At 29.0% G+C, this 8,449-nt stretch overlaps 1 non-coding gene across 1 annotated transcript; it reads left to right on the plus strand.

Moving 5' to 3' along the window:
* Positions 1-404: 404 nt before the first annotated feature.
* Positions 405-476, plus strand: Trnae-cuc. The gene has a single exon. It is a non-coding gene; the product is annotated as a tRNA-Glu (tRNA).
* The last annotated feature ends 7,973 nt before the right edge of the window (positions 477-8,449 follow it).

Here is an 8,449-nt window from a genome sequence, read left to right on the forward strand (position 1 = left end):
ATCCGTAAGACGGCGACGCGGCGCTTACGCGCTTTGACATTTCGTCTCTATGCAGTTAAAGCAGTACGATTGCTTTGAAAAAAAGTTCAGAATTTCCAAATATTTAAAAATTTTTTCATAATACACTTTTCTTCAAAAAGTCTTTTTTTCAAAAAAAGTAAATTTTTGTCAAAAATTTATAGTTTCTCAAAAATCTAATTTTTCAGAGTAATTTTTATTCAAAAATGTTGATCTTTTAAAAAAAAAAATTTTTGGTACGGGAAGTTCCAGCAATTTGCCTTAAGGCACGATGCCATGCACCCCTAATCCTACTTTCCAAATATTTATTAACTAAAATTAAACAATTAATTCTAATTAATTCAATTTTTTTCTAGGGTATTCTAAAACAATTACTTTTCGTCATATCCCATGTTGTCTAGTGGTTAGGATACCTGGTTCTCAACCAGGAGGCCGGGGTTCGATCCCCCGCATGGGCCTACATTTTTTATCCTACTTTTTAAATATTTATGCAATAAAATTAAACAGTTAATTCTAATTAATTGAATTTTCTTTTAGGGTATACCAAAACAATCAATTATGGTCATATCCCACGTTGTCTAGTGATTGAGATACCTTACATTTTTAAATATTTTATTTTACATATTATTTATACACCACTAGTTTGTAATTTGTAATTAGAATTTTCCTATAATATAGAATTTTACAAAATATGTAAACATACTTATTTTTCTTGAAAAATTTCTCCGAAATAATGTCCAAAAATTTTTGGTAAAATTTTTTCACTATGTGCCGCAATACGCGTCGCCGTAACATGGTGCAGAAAGCTGCATCAAAAGAAACGTTCCAGCTTTTTTTTATTGCATTGAATTTTACAAGATTGAACGATTTTAACGTTATTTCATGTCATCGACAACGTTTGTCATCTATAGATCGATTGTGTGTATCTACATGAAAATTTTTGTATTTATTTAGCATTGTGATTCGTAGCGTCTGTCGAGCACACGCACGAGACACGCAATGCGTTTTTTGTTTAACTTAGGTCGAACCAAAAACGAATATGCTACGAATTATAAATATGTATGCTTTCGATATCAGCAGTGTCGATAATAATAAGCAATTATTTTGCTGCATACCGAATGGTAAGATTTTATCAAAACGGTGCCGGTAGTTGCTTACGATAATCTAGAATATGCTGTCACGACGCGTGTGTTCTGGCATTCGTTTGTATTCACATCGATGGATGTAATTGAATTATTTTAATATTTATACGATATTTGAAACAACGTTAATTTATTGATAATTATACTTTATTCAGATTATTCTGCATGCCATAGATCAGTTTAATATTCAACCACTGTTCAAAATACTAAATCTTGTGCTGTTGCTTTTTAGATATCACACCCTTACCCATTGCTTTAAATTATTTTGCAGTAAATATATTTTTGAAGTAAAACTTCTTTAGGCGCGACTGGGGATGATATCATTTCTATAAGGGTCGATTGTGATTAGTTTATGTGAATAGAGATCTTTCGTTGTATGCGTTTCGGCATCAATATTGTATGCGTTCCGATATCAATAAGGAAATCGGCATAGATAAATAAATATTTTAATGTTACATCGTAGTACAAATCTTGATTTCATGAAAAATGCCAGAATCAGAAGAATATTTTACCCTGTCCCCCGTAAATTATTATAATGAAAATAATAAAACAATGCAGCATTTGCGCCGTGTATGAAACATAAGTTTATTGAAATAATTTCTATATTATTCGTAGTTTCTATAAATCTTCGAAGTTATTAAAATGGAAAATATTTTTTAGGCAAAATAGATATTACAGCTGTTTAAAGAATGAGATTATATCGCCAGCGAATAAGTAAAAAAAATACCATCAGGCAATGAATGTATGTTATTTTTAATTACATGAAGTTCTTCAAACACAATTATCACATGATTAGTGAAGTTGCGAAAATAATATTTGTTTAAGCGTTTTTTAACATAATCCACTGTTTGAACGAATATTATAGAATTTATTAATCAGCAATTACTTCATTTTTCCAATGAAGTCCTAAATGCTAATTACAATGACAAACCGATCATGTCATATTGGAAGTATGACTTTAATTACATTATTGTTTTTAAATATTATACATATTTTAATGCTATTATAAATATATACTTTATAATTTATCATTATATAAATGTGTATAATGGTTGTGTACACTAATAAATATGTGTATCATGAGTGAGGTATTATTCAAAATTGTTCAATATGATGTATTTATTTGTATTTAAATTCCATCTTGTACAGTAGAAAATAAGTTTTACTTCAATCGCGTGTGAACCTTAGGCGCACTCTTTTTTTATTTTTTCAACTCTTATGATTTAAGTTCTTAATTATTTCTAATAATCATGCGTTATATATAAACTCTCGAATATTTAACTTAAATCATATTAAAATCTATATTTCCAAGTGAAGAGATATTCCAAGTGATTGATATCGAGCTAACCGTTGTGTGGACAAGCTCATTCTACCTGTTAATTGTTATTATTAGTTGAAGGATTAAATAATAAAAATATTCTAATTTCTGAACAATTTATTTGCTATGATCAGATGATTATTTCTCCAAATGTGGCCACACAGCTATAGAATTTTTAAATACAGAGCCTGATCAGCAACATTTTCAAACCAGTGTTATGTTAAATACTCGTGTTCAATTAACATTTACTTATCTTAGTCTAGTGCTTATCAAAGCAAGAGGCATTTAATTGCAGTTACATGCAAAATGAAATGATAGGTATGTTTTATAAGCACATACTACAGATAAGTGTTTTGTATATGTTGAGTACTTTTAAAATCACATGAATCAATATCACAAAACACAAGTGCTAAATTAGATTCCAAATATGACCTTACTACCTTTACTTCATATTGTTATTGCTAACGAAGCTAAAAAATATATTTAAATCAAAATGTATAATTATAAAACCGTTTTACATATTTTCTTAATTTCCTTTCTGAATCCGAGCTATCTGATATAGAAATTTCTTAGCGTTATTTTACGTCATCGACAAAGATTGTCATCTATAGATTGATTGTATGTATATATCTACATGATTTTTTCTTATTCATTTAGCATATTATACTTCGTAGTATAGAAAAAAGGATAATGAAACTAAAAGATTTTTATTTTAATATTCTATTTATAATTAATTTTTATTAATAAATACTCAAAGTGTGAAAATGTTATTTTTTGAATAATTATAGTTTTTGGCATTGCTTAAATGTACTCCTTCTTAACTTGAAATGTTAAGGAGGAGACATGCCATATTCCCGAAACGTAGAATAAAATAATGAAAAATACAAAATTAGTAAATATTTTTTTGTTTAAAGTAGATCTTTAGTTCAGATATTTAAAAATTATTATATATATATATATATATATATATATATATATATAATAATAACACCAAGTAAAAAACTAAAGTAGTTTTGCAATACTTTATTTATCCATACGTTTCGGTCTTCATCGAGACCGTCATTCAGTGGAAAAAACTAAAAGATTTTATATGATATAGGAGGAAAATAATATAAAATTATAAAACTTATATATAAATACTTACAGAAATTAATTATACAAAAATACACTACACTATTACACTGTATATATATATATATATATATATATATATATATATATATATATATATAACACGTATTAAACAAGCAACTATCGAACTATCTTCAATAAAATTTACAATTAATTTTTAACTATATGAATGTGTATTTATATGTAAATGTAATTTGTCATTTGCCCTTTTTTACCCCATATGCAGAGCAAAACAGAGACAGAAAGCCAACAGATCCAATGTTTTTCCTTCAAATTTAAAGGAATTATATGAAATAAAAGCTACTTTATTCAATCAATGCAAAATATAAACTTGATGGGCACATTTTTTGCAAAGAGTACACCGTATATAACTTTGATCTGGAATGACAAAATTATTTATCATGAGAGTTGGAATAACAATTTATTCAATTTATTTCTTGTGAAATTGCTCTTGAAATTGATATACTTTTTTATTTACTATTTTTTATTGTTCACACCTTTGTTAGGGTACAGGTTTAGTTGCCCTTCTTTATTCCACCCACGTGTAAGCTTTTATAGAGGTTATATGAAAAATCTCTTGAATCTAACATAAAAATAACAATATATCTTATGAAATAATTGAATACCGTAAACTTAAAAATTATATTAAGGTCTCGTAAACTAAACAACAGTGCTTACAACCAAAAAAACTAACAACGAAATAAAATACTTTTGTTGTGGATTTTCAAACATTGCCGTTTAACTCCTTATAGCAATGTCCCAAGAATCAAGGTGATGGCTGGTTATACACCTTTTTTCCTTTACTTTCAAATATTGTTGTTGAAAAATTCTTAACTTCACTTATTTTTGAGATATCGGTGGTGAACCTTTTTACTCGCAAACCTTTAAGGTTCACTCTTCTCTATATACAAAATTACATTTACAAATTTTGTATAACAAGGAATATTTTTATTGGTACTTAACCTGGTGAAAACATAGAATGTAGTTTAGACCAACAGAAAGAAAGCCAGAAAGCCCTAAAAAAATGGCAAACTTAGACAGAATAATATTGAATTGATTATTTTGGATGATGTGCTATCTAATACAATCCGAGGCATAATTAATCGTTTATACCTTGTATGTTCCTGCAACGATATCAAGCATGTTAAATTGTCTGTCTACCGAATCATTGAATATGAAATTTTCTGTATGTTGTAATATATATGTCCCAAAAATATCACAATGAAATGAAAGCTACGATGAAAAAAGAAAAAAACACTCACTCTGCAAGGCAGCGGGGCTAGCCATTTCTCCTCTACATCATAGAGAGGAGGATTGTGAAGCCCGACAGGCGCGGCGTTCTCCCCACGGTTGTCACTGTGAAAAAGGTCTCGAGAACAATATACGTATTTACTATAGGATTTTCATTTTGTGAAATAGATATTGTGAAATACTTTTATACGGGACACGGCTCCTGGGCAACCGTTCTATACACTTATAGTGCGAGTTCTCTGCCCAGATATGCTCTAGTGCTAATGGCTACTGACAACTCACTTGATGGATCGGCTCCAACCCCGTACATGTATATATACATTCACATACGTATATTGTATTATTTATATTCCATACTTGTGTTATGTACACGGACTTATATTCACATTTATGTATATGCACGAATACACACAATATATTTTTATATATAATAATGTGCGATTGTACTCGAGATGCTTTTCAAGCTTTGATTAAAATGTTCAAAACCAACGTCTTTCCACCCGTTGTCAGTTGTGCTTATTCTTGCAGCAAGGGCTTTACAAATCGTGCTGAAGAGTAAAAATATGTTTTTAAAGTTTTTTTTTTTTCAAACCAGGAACAAAATGAATAAGATGCTCTAACAATATACATCTTAATATCAATTCTTCGACAATGCGGTACTCTGGAAGCGCGATTATACTACGCAAAGTTAAATTTGCAACAACCCACTTATAACACGGTATTCCTGTAACGCGGTTTCCGTTCAACAGCCCATAAGTTCATCCCGTTATATTTTGATTGGCAATAAATATACGCAAAAAAAGTTTCTTTCGCGAAAACTATGAACGACTCTAGTAACTAGTTATTGCAAGAGGCTTTAATTTAAGTTTTAATGACGACTATATCATCGTTTACAATATATTACAAACATGCTAGTTTATATCATATCTGTGCAGTGTGTACAACATCGGTTTTAGTAGTGTTTAAGCTCTATCACAGAACGTTAGTCTTTCTAAAAACATTTCTGCTTGAAAAACTGTCTGTTGGCAAATAATTCTTCAGTTTAGCCTTTGTTTTATTTTTTATTATATTCTTGTATAAACTCTTAAATTTTTTTATCAGATCTTATATAAACTCTAAATCTAAAATAAATTAAATGAACTCAATTTCATAGAAAGCAATTTATATTTTTTGTAATTATGTATATATACATAATAAAAATATATAAATAAACTAGATATATCTAGTTTTAGTAGTGTTTGAGCTTTTTCACAGAACGTTACTCTTTTTAAAAACATATTTGTTGAAAAACTGTCTGTGAGAAAATAGTTCTTTAGTTTAGCTTTTGTTTTGATTTTGATTATATCCTTGTATAAACTTTTCGACGACAATAAATTTAATAAACTCAATTTAATAGAAACCAATTTATATTTTTTGTAATATATGTATATGAACTCTTCCATTCAAAAAAAAATTTTTAATTTATTATGTCTTTCGTATATATTGGGTTTCATAAAATAATTGCTGACAATGCTGTAATTTGTACTAATTCTAAGTTCCTCATAGCGCAATACCCGTACAACGCGATAGCCAGCTTCTATAGAACTTTTATTAAATCAACTTTTTTCAGAGTTTTTCAGAGCACGGTTTTCATATTACACGGTTCGTACTCACCGCGTTATCGACTGACTGTATATATGTAATATATATAAAATTCGTGATTTATACTAATTTTGAGTTGCTCATAACACGGTTCTTATACAACGCGATATATGATTTCCATACAACGCACTACGAATAAAAGCTTGAATTGTAAGTTAAATCCAATTTTCTTATATCACGGTCTCCATATTACACTCACCGCGTTATCGGAGAGTTGACTAAATAAATGGTTAATAGATTGATTTTTGTGTTACTTGGTTGCTATAGGTACTGACTTTGCTATCTGATCCTCTGGTTGTATTATATTAGATGATTAACCAAATGGTTCTACTCATTTTAACATATCTGTAGATAGATATAGAGATACAACCAAATTAAGATAAATAATAAAACATATAGTAGGTGCTTATATAAATATGAACTAAGATCTTTTCCTAGCTATCTACACTAGCAAATCTATACCCTCTTCGAAAAATAATACTGAAATTAAACCAAAACCGAAACAGTAGTCCAATTAATTTTGTGGCGGGCATTTGTATAAAGGCATTTTGATATAACATCGTCTCAAACGGAAATTTTATATTATCTGTCTGTCTCTTAATCTGTTTATCCGTTCTTGTTCTAAACTAAGTGGTTGATGATCCTCAAGTTAAATTTATTTATGCGATATAGCATTGGAAGCAGAAGCCGGTAGATTATTTTGCCGGCATATTCAATATATAGTATTGCCTATCAAACACAACATTCAGATGTAAATTTAATAAAGCTTCAATTAAATAATACATTTAATATATTGATAAATTGCATAAAAATTAATAATTATATATCGCACCCCTACAGGAAAAGTGACACAGCTCAAAATGTGTCAGGTGTCACTTTTTGTACGCATTTTAATGCAATTACATTAATTTTATACCCTAAAAAAACCTTAAGTTATTTTTTTATCTATAATATAAAAATGAATTGCAAAATGTGTTGGTAAGCGCATAACTCAACAACGCCTGGACCAATTTGGCCAATTTGTTTTTTAAAATGTTTGTTGAAGTCCAAGGATGGTTCTTACGGCGAGAAATAATCAAATAATTGCCGGAAAACCCCTAAAAACAGCGTTTTCGTTTTCACATATGAACGTTTTTAAACTATGAGTAAAGTTTATGACCCATAATAACTGAAATTTTGATAGATCGAGAGTGATAGGAAAAATAATTTGAATAACGCCCTGACCAAGTTGGCTTTTGGAACCAGTCAGTGAGTATGAAATTTTACTTTCTAATAATTTTTAAGTCTAGGAAAATAATAGAGTTACTAACCTCAAGTTGACAAGTGAACTGCAAATGATAGTTAAACAAATTAAAGGAATTTAAAGTGTGTGATACATAATTCTTATCTAAACACAAGAGAATTTCATCAACATATCTATAGTAAAAATAAGATTGAAGATTAGTCAAAACGTAGTTTTCTAGAATATGTAATATTAAATTTTTAACTTATTGGTAAATATCAGTATAGGTTATTAAAAAAAAACTAGAACTTTTGAATTGTAGACATGGGTACAGTACAACGTCTGTCGGGTCATCTAGTAATAAAATAAAATAAAAATATAGAGACACAATTCAAAATGGGGACGAGTTTTGGGGGTTCTGTATGCTATAAAGTGTAGATTGCAAATTTTAAATCCAAAACACAATACTAAGGCACTGCCGCTGATATGATTTGCATTTGATTCAAAGTCTGTATTTAATATTTTGACTTGTTAACTTCTCGTAGGATATAGTAATCGCAAAATTGGCATACCTTTAAAAAAATAGATGATGTGCGTTGTATGTGTGTTTGCATGCGTATGTGTGTGTGTGCGAATACAAATTTATGTCGACGATTTCAATCGATTTGAATAATTCAAAATCGAATTCGTGGGAATTTATGGGAAGGTGTGCTGATTAATTTTTGG

This window comes from Ctenocephalides felis, unplaced genomic scaffold, assembly GCF_003426905.1.
Source record: "Ctenocephalides felis isolate EL2017-DRISC unplaced genomic scaffold, ASM342690v1 CF-g0.4_SCAFFOLD_01886, whole genome shotgun sequence".
Classification (NCBI taxonomy): Eukaryota; Metazoa; Arthropoda; class Insecta; order Siphonaptera; family Pulicidae; genus Ctenocephalides; species Ctenocephalides felis.